Source organism: Ovis aries, chromosome X (assembly GCF_016772045.2).
Source record: "Ovis aries strain OAR_USU_Benz2616 breed Rambouillet chromosome X, ARS-UI_Ramb_v3.0, whole genome shotgun sequence".
NCBI lineage: Eukaryota > Metazoa > Chordata > Mammalia > Artiodactyla > Bovidae > Ovis > Ovis aries.
Window position 1 is genome coordinate 1,885,473 of NC_056080.1, and position 19,816 is coordinate 1,905,288.

The window sequence follows — 19,816 nt, forward strand, 5'->3', positions numbered from 1 at the left end:
GAGGGCACGGGCCACGCCACGTTCGTAGCATCACCTGACCCTTCCTCACTCACTCTCATCTCAAGGTCATTTCCTTGCCTTTCTCCTTGACTGCCTCTTCCTTCGGGTTTACGGGCAGCCTCTACCAAGAGCACCTTGGACTGTTCAGAGGAGAGGCGTGAACTTAAGCTAATGAGTATAAGCAAATGCGCGTCGCAGATTCCAACATGAGGCAGGAGCGTCTTCCAGACCCAGCCAGTGGAATCATTCAAGGCCACAAACAACTTCTACTACTGGAACGTGTATGAGCATCAAGATCCAGGGGGTTCTACGGAGACAGGAAAATGCGGTCCGCGCTCTCTGATTTGAATGATAACAAGCAGACTCGGGAAAGAGTAATCTGCATTAAGGTTCCTGCGGTAAACAGCACCTCGATCGCCTGCTGGCCCATGGACGGCTCTCTCAGGTTCAATGCAAAGTCTCTGAAGGAAGGTTTTCTTAACTGCCTCACGCATGATCCCTGACGTTTTCAATATCTCACGCATCTCCTCATTCAAAAAAAGAGAATACTACTTTCCAAAATCTTTCCGCTTTGAGTTTTCCTGATGTTTTCCCCAGTAAAGCCTACTTTTGCAAATTTCAGCCCTTCCGTGCAAACACCAAGGTCTGGTACAGTCTTGAAGTTCAAGGTTTAGAGAGGTTCATAAGAGACACGGGCCGTGCAGCAAGGCACAGGCTCCAGCTCTGACTTCAGAGATACCAGAACCGTATCATCATAAAAGGAAGTGAAGTGAACTGAAAGTCGCTCAGTTGCGTCTGACTCTTTGCGACCCCATGGACTATTCTCCAGGCCAGAATACTGGAGTGGGTAGCCTTTCCCTGCTCCAGGGGATCTTCCTGACCCAGGAATGAAACCTGGGTCTCCCCCATTGCAGGCAGATTCTTCACCAGCTGAGCCACAAGGAAAGCCAAAACCAAAAAGGGCTTCATACTAAAAACAACAACAACAACAAAATTAAACCCTCTGGTTTATTTTATTTTAGAATTAATTGGGAGGAGGGGACATATGTCGGCAGAAACCAACACCATATTGTAAACCAATTATCCTCCAATTAAAGGTAAACAATTTTTTTTAAATAAATGGCTTTTTTAAAACAAAGAACAAATAACTGTGCCAGGAAGAATAACCTCTGTCTCAGTTATTACATTAAAAAAAAAAAGTATTCCTTCAATTGCTAGAACTGTAGTTATGAATCAGTTAAGTATTTATGAGTCTGGAGGAGGAGTAGGGAATTTGGGGTACTTGCCTCTCTAGGTTTTAAATCTTTTCACATAAGGAGTTCTTATGGGGATAACATGCCTGAGTTTGGACAAGATACGATTTGTAATGATGTAGACTGAAGCGACTTAGCAGCAGCAACAGCAGCAGCAGACGGTACCACTTTTTTTCAATGATGCTTAAGGTGTTCATGGAACTGACTCGCTCTTAAGACAGAACGCATGTATAAGGGATATTGAGACAATTGCTGGTGGGCAGAACTCTGCTAGTGGAATCTCGTTCACACACAGGCTCGCCCTCAAACTGTCAGAATGCCTGAGGCACTCACACACACAGCTACGAGTCTTCCTCACGGCAGTGGGAAAGTTCTACTCAGGGCCCTTGCTCTTTGTCACACTAAAACATGAGATATTTGTGCAACAAAAAGCCAGCAAAAGGCTGCCAAAAGATTCGGTCAGGCCAATGGAAAACCTTCTCTACTTACACCTTCATATTAAGTTGCAATTTTCAGGAACCAAACAAGATGAATTTTTTTTGTACTAAATCAACACTAACACTTTTAATACAGGGTCTTCTTAAAACAAAACGAAACTTTCAGATGAAGCTGAAGCTCCAATACTTGAGCCACCTGATGTGAAGACCCAACATGACTGGAAAAGACCCCGATGCTGGGAAAGATCAAAGGCAGGAGCAGGGGACGACAGAGGATGAGAGGGTTGGATGGCATCACCGACGCGATGGACATGAAATTGGGTGAAACTGTAGGAGATGGTGATGGACAGGGAGTCCTGGCGTGCTGCGGTCCATGGGGTCGCAAAGAGTCGGACAAGACTGAGCAACTGAAAGAAAAAAAAGACTGAGCAACTGAACCGAACTGATCCTTCTGTCCCCAAAGTACAATTGTTTTAACACAAACCACTTCTTTTTTTTTCATTCTATGAACTCAGAGGAAATCATAAAAGAGAAATCAAAGTCTCTAGGTTCAGCGAAAGCTTGTGATAGACGAAGAACAGTTCCCTGGCGGCTCAGATGGTACACAGTCGGCCTGCAGTGCGGCAGACCCAGGATCAGTCCCTGCGTGGGGACGATCCCCTGGAGAAGGGGAATGGACACCCACTCCAGTACCGTTGCCTGGAGAATTCCCAGACATCCAGGGGCAAGAAGCACACGCGTGCACAAATAGCTGCTCATAAAAGAGCGACGTCTGGGGGAGCCTCGGGGGCGGGGGGTGCAGGTTAGAGCCCTGGTTTCGGAGCTAAGATCCCAAGTGCCCTCCCTCCCAAACCAGAAAACCTGAAGTGCAAAACAGAAAGAATATTGTAACACATTCAATCAAGACTTTGAAAACGGTCCACATTAAAAAGAGAGAGAGAGATATCTTGGGAGTGAAATGAAGGGCAAGAGGGGCAGAAGTCATTAGATGCAGATGGAGTGGAACAGAAGTGGGTGGTTCCCAGCTGGATGGCACCCGTGACCGGTGAAGGGCAAGCAGAACAGCAGTGGGTGGTTCCCAGCTGGATGGCACCCATGACCGGGAGCTCTTGGCTTAGAGTGTCCCACTGAAGCACGTTCAGTAATTCAGGCTCTTTACTCCCTGAAAGAACACACAGAGCATTTGTGACACCGTGTCTCTTACTCAGTATTTGGATGCTTCTGTGTATGTGATGGATGTGGACTCTTTTCCACGCTGCATAACAACCCCCTGCACCCCAAGATCTCAGCTTCTAAGAGCAACATGTACACATGGGATCATTCACCCTGTAGGGCACCAGTCTAGGAAGGGGTTAACCCTCTCTGTGCGCACCGTCTTCCCCAGGCTGAAATCAGGCTGTTGACCAGGCTGTCTTCTCATCTGAGGTCTCACTATCAAACTACACTCCATTTCCAGCTTCACTCAGCTTACGGATGGACTTCAGTTCCCAGCCTGGAGGACCCCATGTCCTCGCTGACTCTCAGCTGCCCACAGTTGCCCTCAGCTCCTTCCACGTGGCGGTAACGTGCTGTTTTGCCTCTTCGAGGTCAGCAGACCAAGAACCTATGTTTCTTGCAATACATTCATTCCCTTCAGGAAAGTCCTGGGCCCTTTTTTTTAAAAAAATAATTTTTTAATGTTTTATTTCCGGCGGCGATGGGTCTTCGTTGCTGTGTTGGCCTTGTCCAGTTGTGGCGAGCAGGGGCTACTCTGTGTCATGGTCCTTGGGCTTCTCATCCTGGTGGCTGCTCTTGTACAGGCTCTAGGGCTTCCGGAGTTTCAGCGCGTGGGCTCAACAGTTACCACTCCCAGACTCCAGGCTCCAGGCTCCATAGCTGTGCAACTCGGGCTTAGCTGCTCCCCGCACGTGGCCTCTTCCTGGGTCAGGGGTCTAACCCGTGCCTCCTGCATCAGCAGTCAGATTCTCTACCGCTGAGCCACCAGGGAACCAAGCCCTGGGCCCCTCTATAAAAGGTGGGAGGGGGGCTTCAAGTTGGGGAACACATGCACACCCATGGCTGATTCATGTCGATGTATGGTAAAAACCACTACAATACTGTAACGGAATGAGCCTCCAATTAAAATAATTTTTAAAAAAAGTTCCAGCCCACTCAGCATTCCGTCTCTTCCATGAGCTCGCAGTCCGCTGTCTTCATTCACCTCTGCCTTCCCCACATCCTTGAGGTAAGCACAGGAGTGGGTCCCATTCAAGGGGTGGGATGGGACAGGGTGTGGTCGCTGGAGGGAGGGCAGGAATCCTGGGGCCAGGTTAGAATTCCGCTGACCACAGCCTCCCCTTCTAACGCTGACCTCTGTTTGCACAGCACTGCTGTTGCTGCTAAGTCGCTTCAGTCGTGTCTGACTCTGTGCGACCCCATGGACTGCAGCCCACCAAGCTCTTCTGTCCACGGGATTCTCCAGGGAAGAATACTGGAGTGGGTCACCATGCCCTCCTCCACGGGATCTTTCCCAACCCAGGGATCAAACCCAGGTCTCCCTCATCGCATGCAGATTTTCCACCATCTGAGCCACCAGGGAAGCCCAGAACACTGGATTGAGTCCCCTATCCCTTCTCCAGGGGATCTTCCTGACCCAGGAATCGAACTGGGGTCTCCTCCATTGCAGGCAGATTCTTTACCAGCTGAGCTACTTAGGGAAGCCCCAACATATACATTACCATACATAAAATAGGTAGCCAGTGTGAATTTGGTGTATGACTCAAGGAGCTCAAACCAGCGCCCTGTGGTGCCTTAGAGGGCTGGGATGGGGAGGGAGGTATGAGGGAAGCTTAAAAGGAAGGGGACACATGTATCCCTATGGCTGACTCATGCTGATGTTTGGCAGAAACAAACACAATATTATAAAGCCGTTCAGTTCAGTTCAGTTCAGTCGCTCAGTCGTGTCCAACTCTTTGCGACCCCATGAATCACAGCACGCCAGGCCTCCCTGTCTATCACCAACTCCCGGAGTTCACACAAACTCATGTCCATCGAGTCAGTGATGCCATCCAGCCATCTCATCCTCAGTCGTCCCCTTCTCCTCCCACCCCCAATCCCTCCCTGCATCAGAGTCTTTTCCAAGGAGTCAACTCTTCGCATGGGGTGGCCAAAGTACTGGAGTTTCAGCTTTAGCATCATTCCTTCCAAAGAAATCCCAGGGCTGATTTCCTTCAGAATGGACTGGTTGGATTTCCTTGCAGTCTAAGGGACTCTCAAGAGTCTTCTCCAACACCACACTTCAAAATCATCAATTCTTCGGCGCTTAGCTTTCTTCACAGTCCAACTCTCACATCCATACGCGACCACTGGAAAAACCACAGCCTTGACTAGATGGACCTTTGTTGGCAAAATAATGTTTCTGCTTTTGAATATGCTATCTAGGTTGGTCATAACTTTCCTTCCAAGGAGTAAGCGTCTTTTAATTTCATGGCTGCAGTCACCATCTGCAGTGATTTTGGAGCCCCCCCCAAAATAAAGTCTGACACTGTTTCCTCTGTTTCCCCATCTATTTCCCATGAAGTGATGGGACCAGATGCCATGATCTTCGCTTTCTGAATGTTGAGTTTTAAGCCAACTTTTTCACTCTCCTCTTTCACTTTCATCAAGAGGGTTTTTAGTTCCGCTTCACTTTCTGCCATAAGGGTGGTGTCATCTGCATATCTGAGGTTATTGATATTTCTCCTTCAATTAAAAATACATAAATTTAATTTTTTTATAAAAGTAACCAAAAAAACAAACCATGAAATGGAATAATATTAGTAATGTATGCTTGCGGGGACTCCCTGGTGGTCTAGCAGTTAGGGCTCCAAGCTTTCACTCCAGGGAGTGCAACGGTGATCCCTGGTTGAGGAACTAAGATCCCACATGCTGTGCAGCATGGCCAAAAAGTAAAAAGAAAAAAAAAAAGTCAGTATCTGCTCTGCTTTTCAGAGAAAACTGTCAACCAGAACGTAGAGCTAAAATCATCTAGCAAAATACATAATCCTATTACTGGCTTTTTGGTCATCCTCTTTGACAGTCAGGGTTTGATGTTGAATAAAGTCACATAAAGAGGTTCTACTCTGGTGGCTCAGCAGTACAGAATCTGCCTGCAATGCAGGAGACATGGGTTCCATCCCTGGGTCGGGAAGATCCCCGGCAGTAGGAGATGTCAACCCACTCCACTATTCTTGCCTGGGAAATGTCACGGACACAGGAGCCTGGCGGGTTACAGTTCTTGGGTTCACGAAGAGTCGGACGTGACTGAGTGGGCACACAGACACACACACACGGTGTTTTTGAACAAGTCAAAACCCACAATTTTATCTACATCACAAGCAGTAGAGTTCCACGGCACGGTGGAAAAACACCCGTGTGCAGTCAAGGTTGAATCTCATTTCGGCTTTCATAGATGAACCATGCCTGTCATTTCCATCAGACACGGTTCTTACCCTTAAATCATTACGAAACGTCTCTGAGAAGCTTTGGGGCATCCCCTACGTTCCACTTCAGATGTAGATATAATTCACCAGGTTGTTAGAAGGTTCGATCAGTGAAGATTAGAAAATGTTTCAGCATTTGGGAACATAAAAATGCCTTCACCTGAAAATTCTCAGGAAAACTAGAGTCACTTAGGGGAGTATAATTCTTGCTGTGTTTGGTTCTCGGCTCAAAGAACTTCCTTAAAGAGAAGAAAATTATTTTAGGAATTGTTTAAACCATAGTAAAGGGTCTTGGGGTTTCCCAAGTGGTTCAGCAGTACAGAATGCAATGCAGGAGACAAGGGTTCAATCCCTGGTCTGGGAAGATCCCCAGGAGAAAGAGATGGCAACCCATTCTGGTATTCTTGCCTGGACAATCCCATGGACAGAGGAGCCTGGCGGGCTATAGGCCATGGGGTTGTGCTAAACGATCGGATACAACTGAGCGACTTTCACTTTCACTTTTCCCTTCTGGTGGCTCAGTGGTAAAGAACCCACCTGCCAATGTAGGAGATGAGGGTTCCACCCCTGTGTTGTGAAGGTCGCCTGTAGTAGGAAACAGCAACCCACTCCAGTATTCTTGCCTGGAGAATCCCATGGACAGAAAGAAGAGCCTGGAGGGCTACTGTCCATGGGGTTGTGCTGAAGACTCGGACACGACTCGGAGACTAAACACACAAAGGCTCTTAAAACCACCTGTCTGCCTAAAATTTCCCTTAGTAATTGGATTCTTTGTCCTGGGATGGGAAGAAAGTTACATTTCACTTGCTGTGTTTGCCAGTATGTGAGGGCTAGCTGCTAGCAGTCCGTGGGAATTTACTGAAAATGAACAGTTTACAAAGGGGTAGGAGGCTCAGAAGAAGCTCAGAGAAGAGGGGAGGTGGCCTCAAGGTTAACACGTATAGTGGAAGCTCCTCCCAGCCCCTGCCGAGTGAGTAAAGTAGCCAGGACTTGGGTGAGGTGAGGTACAGTGTATGACGAAACCCAGGTCCAGAGGGGACATAGAAAAGAGGCAGTTTCCCAACTGACAAGGTGTCAGCTCCACACCGGCGCTTGCCTATCAACTGCAAACAGGCACCGGCCAAGGGCATTTGCCGGCAACTGAACCACAACATGAGGCATCCCTGGTGGCTCAGATGGTAAAGAGTCTGCCTGCAGGGCAGGAGACCCAGCTTCAATCCCTGGGTCAGGAAGATCCGCTGGAGAAGGAAATGGCAACCCGCTCCAGCACTCTTGCCTGGAACGTTCCATGGATGAAGGATCCTGGCGGGCTACGGTCTGTGGGGTCGCAGAGAGTCGGACATGACTGAGCTATTTCACTTTCTTTCTTTCAACAACAGCGAAAAGGCCATTTGCCATCCGCCTCTGCGGAGACTGAACCCCGCGCTGCTGCAGCTGCTGACCTTTGACACCCAGTGAAGAAGGTAAGGGTGGAAAGGGAGGCACTCTGTGCTCCAGGGAAATTGATGGAAGAGATCATTTTGATAGTTATCTCAGGAACTGACTTCATGATCTCAATCCTTAAGTGGGGTTCAGTTCAGTTCAGTCGCTCAGTCGTGTCCAACTCTTTGCAACCTGATGGACTGCAGCCTGCCAAGCTTCCCAGTCCATCACCAACTCCCAGAGTTGATCCAAACTCATGTCCATGGAGTCGGTGATGCCATCCAACCATCTCGTCCTCTGTCCTCCCCTTCTCGCTCAAACTCAAGTCCATCGAGTAAGTGATGCCATCCAACCATCTCGTCCTCTGTCATCCCCTTCTCTTCCTGCCCAATCCTTGGCATCTCCTCATATCTAGAAAAGCACTAAATCCCTTCGTGGTGATGTCAGCTCCTCGTGACTGGCAGAAAACGTTTTGCAAAGTAAGCGCTTCTTTGCATGATCCCCATCAAAATCATATATAATATCCATCTTCCCCCACTGCTTCTTTGGAGCAGTCTCTTGGAGCTCACGGAGGTACTGTCTCCTGGGCTAGAGTCCTCAGTTTGCCCCAAATAAAACTGAACTAGCACCTCTCACACTGTACATCTTTTTAATCAATACAGGGAAAGGTGACCCAGGGGGGCATCAAGAACATGCTGGGACGTAATATGAACTGCCTGTGTCCCTGGCAAGAGGACAAGAGTGAAAACACAGCAGCAGGCTACACATCCTCCTTCTGTCTGAAGAAAGTTATGGTTCTCAGATTCTCTGGACTGTTCTCAGATTCTCTGGAGGTCATGTGCCTGACCCTCTGAGATGAGGCACACAACTCACACAGCACAGAGAAAGAGGAAGACGTTATGCAAGACTGCTCTTAGGATCCCATATTTGCTTTTCTCTTTCTGACTTAATTCACTCCGTGTGATCATCTCTAGATCCATCCACGTCTCTGCAAACGACCCAGTTGGGTTCCTTTTTATGGCTGAGTCATATTCCATTGTATATATGTACCAGTTCAGGTCAGTTCAGTCGCTCAGTCATGTCTGATTCTTTGTGACCCCGTGGACTGCAGCACGCCAGGCCTCCCTGTCCATCACCAACTCCCAGAGCTTGCTCAAACTCATGTCCGTTGAGCCGGTGATGCCATCCAACCATCTCATCCTCTGTTGTCCCCTTCTGCTCCCGCCCTCAATCTTCCCCAGCATCAGGGTCTTTTCAAATGAGTCAGCTCTTCCCCCAATTTCTTGATTCATTCTTCTGCTGATTGACATTAAGGTTGTTTACCTGTCCTGGCTATTCTAAAGACTGCTGCAGGGAACACTGGGATGCACGTATCTCTGAATTACGTTTTTTTCTGGGTATATGCCCAGTATAGAGAACAAATGTGTGGATGCTAAGGGGCGAGTGAGAAGGTGGGAAGAACTGGGAGACTGGGATTCACATACATACACTACTGATACTAAGCACAAAATAGATAAGCAACGACAACCTCCTGGACAGCCCAGGGAATGCGATGCTCTGTGGTAACCTCGACATCAAAACGGAGAGGATAGATTTATGTGTATAACTGACTCACTTTGCTGTACAGCAGAAAGTAACACAACACTATAGAACAACTGTACTCCAATAAAACTTAATTAAAAAAAAATTTTTTTTAAGACCTGGTGCGGGAAGACCTGGAAGGCAGCTGTAGCAACTCAAAAGAGTCATCCTGCTCCTGAGGGTAGATGTGGACTGGGGACAAGAAGCCACACACACACCAGTGGGGACTGTGAGACTCACCGGGCATCAGGTATTAATACATCAGAGGCAAACACATCTCTAACACCACCCAGCAGCCCTCTCTGCTGGCTTTTATCTTGTGTCCCTGATGTTTTTGGTGTGTGTGCGTGGACAGTCTAGTCTTACTTGTTCTCTGGAAGCTTTGGTATCGACTAAAAGAGGCTGGCACTGGGATTCTGGAGGAGCGTGGAGCCGGAGTGTGGTGTGAATCCAGGCTGCTCAGAAGTCTGACTTCTGCACACAGTGGGATACAAACTGCAAACCTGCACACAGTGGGATACACACTGCAAACCTCTATCTTCTCCTTGCTAAAAACGTCTGCACGTCTCCCAAGGCAGTGGGGTAGAATGAGATGCTACATAAAAACTAAACAAGTACCACTTTTGAGTTTCCCTAACGACTCAGATGCTAGGAAATCTGCCCACAACTCCAGGAGACCAGGGTTCAATCCCTGGATCAGGATGAACCCCCGGAGAAGGGATTGGCTACCCACTCCAATACTCTTGCCTGGAAAATCCCATGGACAGAGGAGCCACTGGTGGGCTGCAGTCCATTGGGTCGTAAAGAGTTGGACACGACTGAGAGACTTTTCACTTCCACGCATTGGAGAAGGAAACGGCAACCCACTCCAGTGTTCTTGCCTGTAGAATCCCAGGGACGGGGGAGCCTGGGGGGCTGTCGTCTATGGGGTTGCACAGAGTCAGACACGACTGAAGTGACTTAGCAGCAGCAGCAGCAACAACACACACAAATTTTACAGTGGTGTTCAATATTGTCTAACTGCACCTTTTCAAAGGAATGATGATGTTATTTAGATGGTTTTATTGTCATTGTTGATCAGTCGCTAAGTCATGTCCAACTCTTTGCAACCCCATGGACACCAGGCTTCCCTGTCCTCCGCTATCTCCCAGAGTTTGCTCCAGTTCATGCCCATTGAGTCGATGATGCCATCCAACCATCTCACTCTCTGTCACCCCTTTTCCTCCTGCCCTCAACCTTTCCCAGGGTCTTCTCCAGTGAGGCAGGTCTTCGCATCAGGTGCCCAAAGTGCTGGAGCTTCAGCTTCAGCATCAGTCCTTCTGATGAATCTTCAGGGTTGATCTCCTTGCAGTCCAAGGGACTCTCGAGAGTCTTCTCCAGCACCACAGTTCAGAAGCATCAATTCTTTGGCACTCAGCCTTCTTTATGATCAAACTATCATATCCACACATGACTACTGGAAAACCCACAGCTTTGACTATATGCACCTTTGTTGGTAAAGTGATGTCTCTGCTTTTTGATATGTTGTCTAGTTTTATCCTAGATGGTACACAACCCATTTCAAGTTTCTGAATGTTCTGAAGGGGAGACTCCTTCTTTAGGACTCCGAATTGAGAGTGACAAACGGACGCCACATACGATCTTTACATATGGTTTGGGAAAGGGCTCTGAGTGGCTGGAGGCACTGCAGTGGACTGCCTCAAAAAAGAGAACGGTCAAGATACAAAGGAGAAATGCATTCCTAAGAAACACTTGGGTCTTGGGCTCCAATTTCAGCCACAGAGGCTAGGTTAAAACTGTTGACCTGAATGTGTGGAAGAGAGGTTTGCTACACTGATTGAACCAGGCAGTGTGAAAAGATTTCTGGTTTTGGATATCTGATATCCTGATATCCTGACCAACTAGCATACAGGCCGCCTGATAAACACAGGACTCCAAGTCGGGAAGATCTGGTGGAATCTAAAACCAGACCAACCAGCGGAGACCTGCCTGCTTGAATCACTGCTGGGCGTGAGTTTGTGTCCAAATGACTGATGTGTTTGAAACTATATCATCTTCATGACGCTTTTGGTTTTGTCAAAGTTGGATTTTACTTTTCACCCTGAACTGAAAACAGATCAAATCAAACCAAATAAAGAGCATGCTAAAAGCCTTAATTACATATTCATATACAATTCAGCTTCTGCCTCCCCCAACAGACACAAACACTTGTACACACTCTCAAAAATCACCATAGGATGCATGAAAAAGTTACTATATTTCTTAAGAAAAGGGATAGCGTGTGTAAGTCATTTCATTGTATTCACCAAAAATAAGGTTAATCAAATTTGGATGCAAAATATAGTTGAGACAAGCAATATACACAGAGACTATCTTTTATCCCCTGTGGTAACCTTGGCTAAATGATTCATATTTTCCTGAAATTCTGCAAACACATAAACTTGAGACCAATTCATAAAACTGAGGATGCTTACTCATTCGGCAAAGATTTGCCGATTATCTACTATGTGCGGATTAAGAGGACCTGCTAAATTAACAACAGCTTTTTCTTAAGCTGAATTTGGAAACAAGTGAGCTAAGGGAAATCAAGAGCACTGGAATTAAAAAGTATCATTTGTGGGACTTCTCTGGTGGTCCAGTAAGACGCCACTTTCCAACGCAGGGGACGTGGATTCCATCCCTCGTCAGGGAATATAAGAAGCAACAAAGCCCTCAAGCTGCCTCAAGAAACTTCTGAGCCCATGGGCCACAAGTAAGACGCAGTGCAGTCAAACATCAATCAATAAATAAAAAGCAGCTTCTGTGCTTGATGAAAGCCGACGAGGAAGGTGTAGGTTAGAAGCGCGAGAGACCCTCCGGGTCTGGGTCAGCCTCCACAGGTAGCCTTCCATCCCCACCTGCCTGGGCAGGTGTGACCCTGTGTGCCGGTGGCTGGGGTGGGTAGACCAGATGCCCACCTGCTCTCCTGGGGAGGCTGCTCCAACCAGGAGGGAAGTGGGTTGCGGGGCGAAGGCCGGGCATACCCACTTCATTCCAGGCCCACCAGGGGCACAGCCACCCTTTCCTCTGTGCTGGGGAGACGGGGCCAGGCCGCTCATCGGGCCAGAGACCGTGCTACCATCTGAGCAGAGATCACCAGGCACCAGACTGAGGCTGGTGATGGAGCCAGTGGGTCTGGGGGTGGAGCCAGTGGGTGTGGGCGATGGAGCCAGTGGGTCTGGGGGTGGAGCCAGTGGGTCTGGGGGTGGAGCCAGTGGGTCTGGGCGATGGAGCCAGTGGATCTGGGGGATGGAGCCAGTGGATCTGGGGGATGGAGCCAGTGGGTCTGGGGGATGGAGCCAGTGGGTCTGGGGGATGGAGGCAGTGGGTCTGGGGGATGGAGGCAGTGGGTCTGGGCAATGGAGCCAGTGGGTCTGGGGGCTGGAGCCAGTGGGTCTGGGCGATGGAGCCAGTGGGTCTGGGGGATGGAGCCAGTGGGTCTGGGGGATGGAGCCAGTGGGTCTGGGGGATGGAGCCAGTGGGTCTGGGCGATGGAGCCAGTGGGTCTGGGGGCTGGAGCCAGTGGGTCTGGGCGATGGAGCCAGTGGGTCTGCGGGTGGAGCCAGTGGGTCTGGGGCCTGCCTTGCCGGAACGCACAGGACCCATCAGCTCACGCGGGAGCGACATGCGCACAGCGGTCCCCTGGGCAGAAGGGATCAACCCCCACGTGCAGTTCAGAGCCAGGGCTGACGCTGTGGGAGACGGAGGCACCCACACACACGGGAGGTGCATGAAACAGCACCACTCCTGGTCTAGACTGCCTGATGCCTCCCCCTCTCAGATCTTCTCATCACATTCCAAACCTTGGGAGAGTGGCCTTGTCTTTTCTCTAGCCGCCTCTTGTAAAATCTTGGAAAAGAAACGGAAGTGCCAAGCCGGATGCAAACTCTTCCCAGCCAACACCCTCCCCAACTCTCTGATTCGTCAGAGCCCTGTGTTTCTGGAGCCAAGCCAAGGCTGCCTTCAGTGGAGTCCACCCCGTGCAGCCTTTGGTCCCAGTGGCTGCGGTCATGACCTCTGAAAGCGGAACCACTGGGGTCTGCAAACCACTCAGCCCCGGAGGCCTGCCGGTACTGCAGGTGCGGCCTCCTGCAAGGCGAGTCTGGAACTCCACCTTCGTGCCTAAAACAAGGGCAACAAGGCATTCTGGGCCCACAATCGAAGGGACTTGACGGCCAAATAAAACTAATCAGCTTAAACGATATTTTAATACATTATTTTTAAAAATCTAAATCAAATTGATGTATGGAAAAAAAAAAAATCACAAGACTGTAATTCAGTTCAGTTCAGTCGCTCAGTCGTGTCTGACTCTTTGCGACCCCATGAATTGCAGCACGCCAGGCCTCCCTGTCCATTACCAACTCCCGGAGTTCACCCAAACTCATGTCCACCAAGTCAGTGATGCCATCCAGCCATCTCATCCTCTGTCGTCCCCTTCTTCTCCTGCCCCCAATCCCTCCCTGCATCAGAGTCTTTTCCAAGGAGTCAACTCTTCGCATGAGGTGGCCAAAGTACTGGAGTTTCAGCTTTAGCATCATTCCTTCCAAAGAACACCCAGGGCTGGTCTCCTCCAGAATGGACTGGTTGGATCTCCTGGCAGTCCAAGGGACTCTCAAGAATCTTCTCCAACACCACAGTTCAAAAGCATCAATTCTCCATCCTCCAATTAAAATCAATAAATTTTAAAAGTATTTTTTTAATCTAAAGAGGGGGAAAAAATCCCACAAGGAACAAAATGTTGAGATATTCAGTGAGGACGGATTGGACCCTGGACTTGAGTGGCTCACGGGGATCCCGGCCCTGACAACAAATGCAGTTCACAGGACAGTCTGTAACTGTGACGTGTGCAGTAGATACACAGTTTTTCTGCCATCCGTTACGGTCTCTGTGGGCTTCCCCGGTGACGCAAGTGCTCTGTGAAGACTCTGCCTGCCAATGCAGGAGACGCGCGAGAGAGACGTGAGGTCAATCCTCGGGTGGGGAAAACCCCCTGGAGTAGGAAATAGCAACCCATTCCAATATTCCTGCCTGGAGAATGCCATGGACAGAGGAACCTGGTGGGCTACAGTCCGCGGAGCAACGAAGAGTCAAACACAACTAAGTGCCTAACACTTCCACACTTCAGGAATTTAAATCCAATCCCACTGAGTTCTGACACCTGGGGCCATTTGATGACATTAAACAACGTTCCAATTCAAAGCCAACCTAGTCCACTTGATGCTAAGTGATTCTTCATAACCTAAGGCTTGAATCCAAGAGAACTGCTTCCACACTTTACTCAGGTGACCGAGCTTAAGAACAACTTTAAATGTAACACAATTGGCTGCAGGCAATTTTTTCCCTGTGGCAACCTCAGCACAGTATGAAGTGTTAGTCGCTCAGCCATGTCCTACCAGGCTCCTCTGTTCATGGGATTCTCCAGGCAAAAATACTGGAGTAGGTTGCCATTCCCTTTTCCAGGGGATCTTCCCAATCCAGGGATCAAACCGCCCTGCATTGCAGGCATATTCTTTACTGTCTAAGCCACTGGGGGTGGAGGCAGCAGGGTAGGGGGGTCAACATAGTTTCAATGGCTTTTTAAAATCTCCAACTTCACATTCTAATGCTCCCCTACAAGCAGGGAGCTTAGATGCAACTTAAAATCCTGGCACTCAGGACCCCACTGAGCAAGCTCCAGGAATTGGTGATGGACAGCTAAGCCTGGCATGCTACAGTCCACGGGGTTGCAAAGAGCTGGACACGACTGAGTGACTGAACTGAACTGAGGACTTCACTGGTGGTCCAGCGGTTAAGACTCCATGCTTCAAATACAGGGGGTGCCAGTTCGATCCCTGGTTAGGGAACTAAGATCCCACATGCCTCTCTGCCAAAAAATATTAATAAAGAAGTAAAATCCTGACATGAACTCATGAAATTCTGGCTATCAAATTACCTTACACGCGTCTACTTTTCTTCCAACTGTTTTGATATTTTTCAGACTTTGTGAATTTCAAGGTTCATGTAAGTACATTTAAAAATAATACTTGTATTTATATTAAAAAAATAAAAATAATACTTGTTAATACATTGTCATAGACTATAAAAAAACCAAAAGCAGATGATTGTTAATACCTGCCTCCATAATGTCTACCAACCATAAATACGACAATGAAAATAACACATTTTCCTTCAGACAAGTCCCTTCCTCTCTTGTGATGCCTTACGAGTCTGTATGTAAGCTGTGCGGTAGCCGTGAGGATCTTCATACGTCCAGGGCCTCTATGATTCAAGGTCAAGTCACATCACCCTGTACCTTCAGGCCCACATTTTGTTCAGTCCCACACAGGCATGCTCAGCCAGCGTGCTTCCTGGGGCGGCTTTTGACTTAAGATAACCTATCCCCTGAAAACATTTTTGAGTCTGTTATCAATATGGCCCAAGCTGGAATGACTCACTGAAGGGAAAATTCCAACTTGAGCAGAGCCAGTTGGTTAGGCCAAGGCCAGAAGCTTTGAGCCCAAGCCCTATCTGAAGCTTCAGTCAACTTGCTACTGGAGTCATTCCCGAATTCTAAATCTATGTCTAGTTCTCAAGGTTCCCAACCAAGGCCCTGGGCTTAGTACTTCGGTATTCTCAGATCATTTCACCTTTCCTTCTGCAAAGTCGTCTGCCAGGTGGATGGTTGAAAAGTGGAAAGTGTTAGTTTCTCAGTTGTGTCTGACTCTCTGCAACCCCATGGACTAGAGCCCACCAGCCTCCTCTGGTCAGTGGAATTCTCCTGGCAAGAATACTGGAGTGGGCTGCCATTCCCTTCTCCAGGGGATCTTCCCAACTCAAAGATCAAACCCAGGTCTCTTGCATTGTAGGTAGATTCTTTACTATCTGAGCCACCGGGGAAGCTAACTTCCCTGGTAGGTAGCTAACTTGCACCTTTATTACTGAGAAGAGCTAGATTAGAAGATATGTATCTTATGTTTATCAACAATGGGCTAAAATCAAATCCCTTGGGGAGGGAGGTGGGAGGGAGGGTCAGGATGGGGGACACATGTACACCGATGGCTGATTCAGGTCAGTGTATGGCAAAAACCACTGCTGCTGCTGCTACTGCTAAGTCGCTTCAGTCGTGTCTGACTCTGTGTGACCTCATAGACGGCACCCCACCAGGCTCCCCCGTCCCTGGGATTCTCCAGGCAAGAACACTGTGTGGGTTGCCATTTCCTTCTCCAATGCATGAAAGTGAAAAGTGAAAGTGAAATCGCTCAGTCATGTCCGACTCCTAGCGACCCCATGGACTGCAGCCTACCAGGCTCCTCTGTCCATAGGATTTTCCAGGCAAGAGTACTGGAGTGGCTTGCCATTACCTTCTCCAGGCAAAAACCACTACAATATTGTAAAGTCATTAGCCTCCAGTTAAAATTAACAAATTTATTTTTTAAAATAAATAAATAAAATCGAGTCCCAGAAGATTCCATTTTCCCACTTGAGGAAGGACAGTTGCAAGCGATCGCAGCCACACCCCAGCCATGTATGAGCGTATGGGAGCTGAGACCACAGAGGCTGAGACCGGAACATGTGGTCTCACCCACCGGGCAGGCTGGGTGAGAAGCACAGACAGAGAAAAAGCAGAGCTATTTACGCCGATCCTCGTCCTGAAGTCACAACGGGTACGTGGTCCCGTTCCCCCGTGGGAAAAGACAGTGGGGCGCAGAGAGACCGTGAATCTTGTGCTAACCTGGTGGAAGTGCAGAGAGAGAGCGAGACGGTAGAAAGGGAGGGCATCCTCCCTTCCGCACCTCCTCTCTGCCTGCACTTACTCTACAGCGTCCTTGCTCTTCAGTCGCCAAGTCCTGTCCGCCTCTTTGCCCCCCCCGTGGACTGCAGCACGCCGGGCTTCCCTGTCCTCCACCATCTCCCACAGTTTGTCCAAACTCACGTCCCTCGAGTCGGTGATGCCAGCCAACCGTCTCATCCTCTGTCGTCCCCTTCTGCTCCTGCCCTCAGTCTTTCCCAGCATCAGGGTCTTTTTCAGTAAGTCGACTCTTAGTGCCAACTGGCCAAAGGATTGGAGCTTCAGCTTCAGCATCAGTCCTTCCAGTGAATATTCAGGGTTGATTTCCTTCAGGATTGAAGAATATATATTTATATGTTTTATATATATATATATATATATATATATATATATATATAGCATGTTAATTGCTCAGTCATGTCCAACTCTTTGCAACCCCATGGACTGTAGCCCACCAGGCTCCTCTGTCCATGAAGTTCTCCAGGCAAGAACACTAGAGTGGGTTGCCATTTCCTTCTCAAGGGGATCTTCCAGACCCAGGAATCGAACCCAGGTCTCCTGCACTACAGGCTGTTTCTTTACCAGCTGAGCCACCAAGGAAGCCATATGTATATGTATATGTATGTATATGTATGTGTATGTACATGTATGTATATATATGGCTTCCCTGGTGGCTCAGCTGGTAAAGAAACACCCTGCAATGCAGGAGACCTGGGTTTATATATATATATGTATGTATATGTGTGTGTGTGTGTATATATATATTTTCTGTTTATACATGTAAGTTATTAATATCCATCTCTAAATGTCAAGAGAGAATGGAAAATCCCCAAATCAAAAATCATACTTTAAAATAAGCTTGTGTTCCTGTTGCTATAAAACTGTGTCCGAAACAAACCAACCCATAAATTCGCATCATAGAGTCAACTGGGAACATCCAAGAAAGAAGACCAGTGAGACAGCCTGGACAGCTGCCACAGCAACCTTTGAAATAAATATTACGGTCAGTTCTTCCCACCTCAGAGAGTCATGGAAATAAAAGCAAAAATAAACAAATGGGACTTAATTAAACTTAAAAGCTGTCGCACAACGAAGGAAACTATAAGCAAGGTGAAAAGACAGCCTTCAGAACGGGAGAAAGTAATAGCAAATGAAGCAACTGACAGAGAATTCATCTCAAAAATACACAAGCAGCTCATGCAGCTCAATTCCAGAAAAATAAACGACCCAGTGAAAAAATGGGCCAAAGAACTAAACAGACATTTCTCCAGATGGCTAACAAACAGATGGTTAACAAACACACGAATAGATGCTCAACATCACTCATTATCAGAGAAATGCAAATCAAAACCACAATGAGGTACCATCTCAGGCTGGTCAGAGTGGTTGCTATCAGAAAATCTACAAACAGTAAATGCTGGAGAGGGTGTGGAGATTCCTTAAAAAACTGGACATAGAGCTGCCATATGACCCAGCAATCCCACTGCTGGGCATATGCACCGAGGAAACCAGAATTGAAAGAGACACGTGTACCCCAATGTTCATCGCAGCACTGTTTACAATAGCCAGGACATAGAAGCAACCCAGATGTCCATCAGCAGACGAATGGATAAGAAAGCTGTGGTACATACGCACAATGGAATATTATTCAGCAATTAGAAAGAATGCATTTGAATCAGTTCTAATGAGGTGGATGAAACTGGAGCCTATTATACAGAGTGAAGTAAGCCGGAAAGAAAAACACCAATATAGTATACTAACACATATATATGGAATTTAGAAAGATGGTAACGATGACCCTATATGCAAGACAGCAAAAGAGACACAGATGTACAGAACAGACTTTTGGACTCTGTGGGAGAAGGCGAGGGTGGGATGATTTGAGAGAATGGCACTGAAACATGTATATTACCATATGTGAAATAGATGGCCAGTGCAAGTTCGACGTGTGAAACAGGGCAGTCAAAGCCACTGCTCTGGGACAACCCAGAGGGATGGGATGGAGAGGGAGGTGGGAGGGGGGTTGGGGACAGGGGGACACGTCAACGTATGGCAAAAAGCCACCACAATATTGTAAAGGAATTAACCTCCAACTATAATAAATAAATAAAAATTTTAAAAATATATTACAGTCAATTCTTAAGAACTTTCAATATGAGAAAAAAAAATGAGCTCAATATTACAAGTAAAAAAAGAAGAAAAGCAGTACCCTTTCTTAAAGTATAAATAAATTACTGCCTTTGGAAAAACTGTAAAGAGTTGCATTTTTTCATTTAGAAAATATGTGCCTTTTTTTTGGATAATGCCAGTTACCGCAAAGTAATATAATGATGATAAATTCCTTTTGTGAGTCATCTTGAGAATTAGTTTAAATTCACATTGCAAACCATTTACCCGCTATTACTTTCTCTGTCAACAGCCAGAAGTGAAAAATCTTCCATGGAATCTCAACAGGAAAGATTTCACAGAAGTGACATTCACAAAGGGTGGGTCTTCCCACAGTCATGTATAGAGGAATTATCCACTTTTCCCCAAGTAATCCCAGGATCTCAGTACATGGGAACAGGGAATTTGTAAACAGACACTGTATACATACGTTCCCCGACACCAAAAAAGTGGTCCTCATGCCTTGACACACCAAATAAAATACTCATCAGATCAAGATGGTGACTGTCTGGCCAACTTTGCATGAATCCTACAATTTGGGTAGCACTGATGCTGACCATTTGGAACTACCTCTTGGACTCTGCATTCCATTTCTGATTTACTAGTGGCCTCTGATACTTTGGCCAGAAGTACTGGCTTGTTTCAAGAGAAAGCAGCCTCAGCAGGATGGTTCAAATATAAATGGATTCA

General features: G+C 47.6%; 1 long non-coding RNA gene across 10 annotated transcripts in view; it reads right to left on the minus strand.

Annotated features, from left to right (window-relative positions):
* Nucleotides 1-19,816, minus strand: part of LOC105605336 (uncharacterized) — a 327,912-nt gene that overhangs the window by 182,699 nt on the left and 125,397 nt on the right. For 3 of the 10 annotated variants that reach the window (XR_009598760.1, XR_009598764.1, XR_009598759.1), the window contains one exon: nucleotides 17,105-17,287. The exons of the other annotated variants lie outside the window; for them this stretch is intronic. This is a non-coding gene — a long non-coding RNA (uncharacterized LOC105605336). The remainder of the gene's footprint in view (nucleotides 1-17,104; nucleotides 17,288-19,816) is intronic. 10 annotated transcript variants of the gene reach the window in all.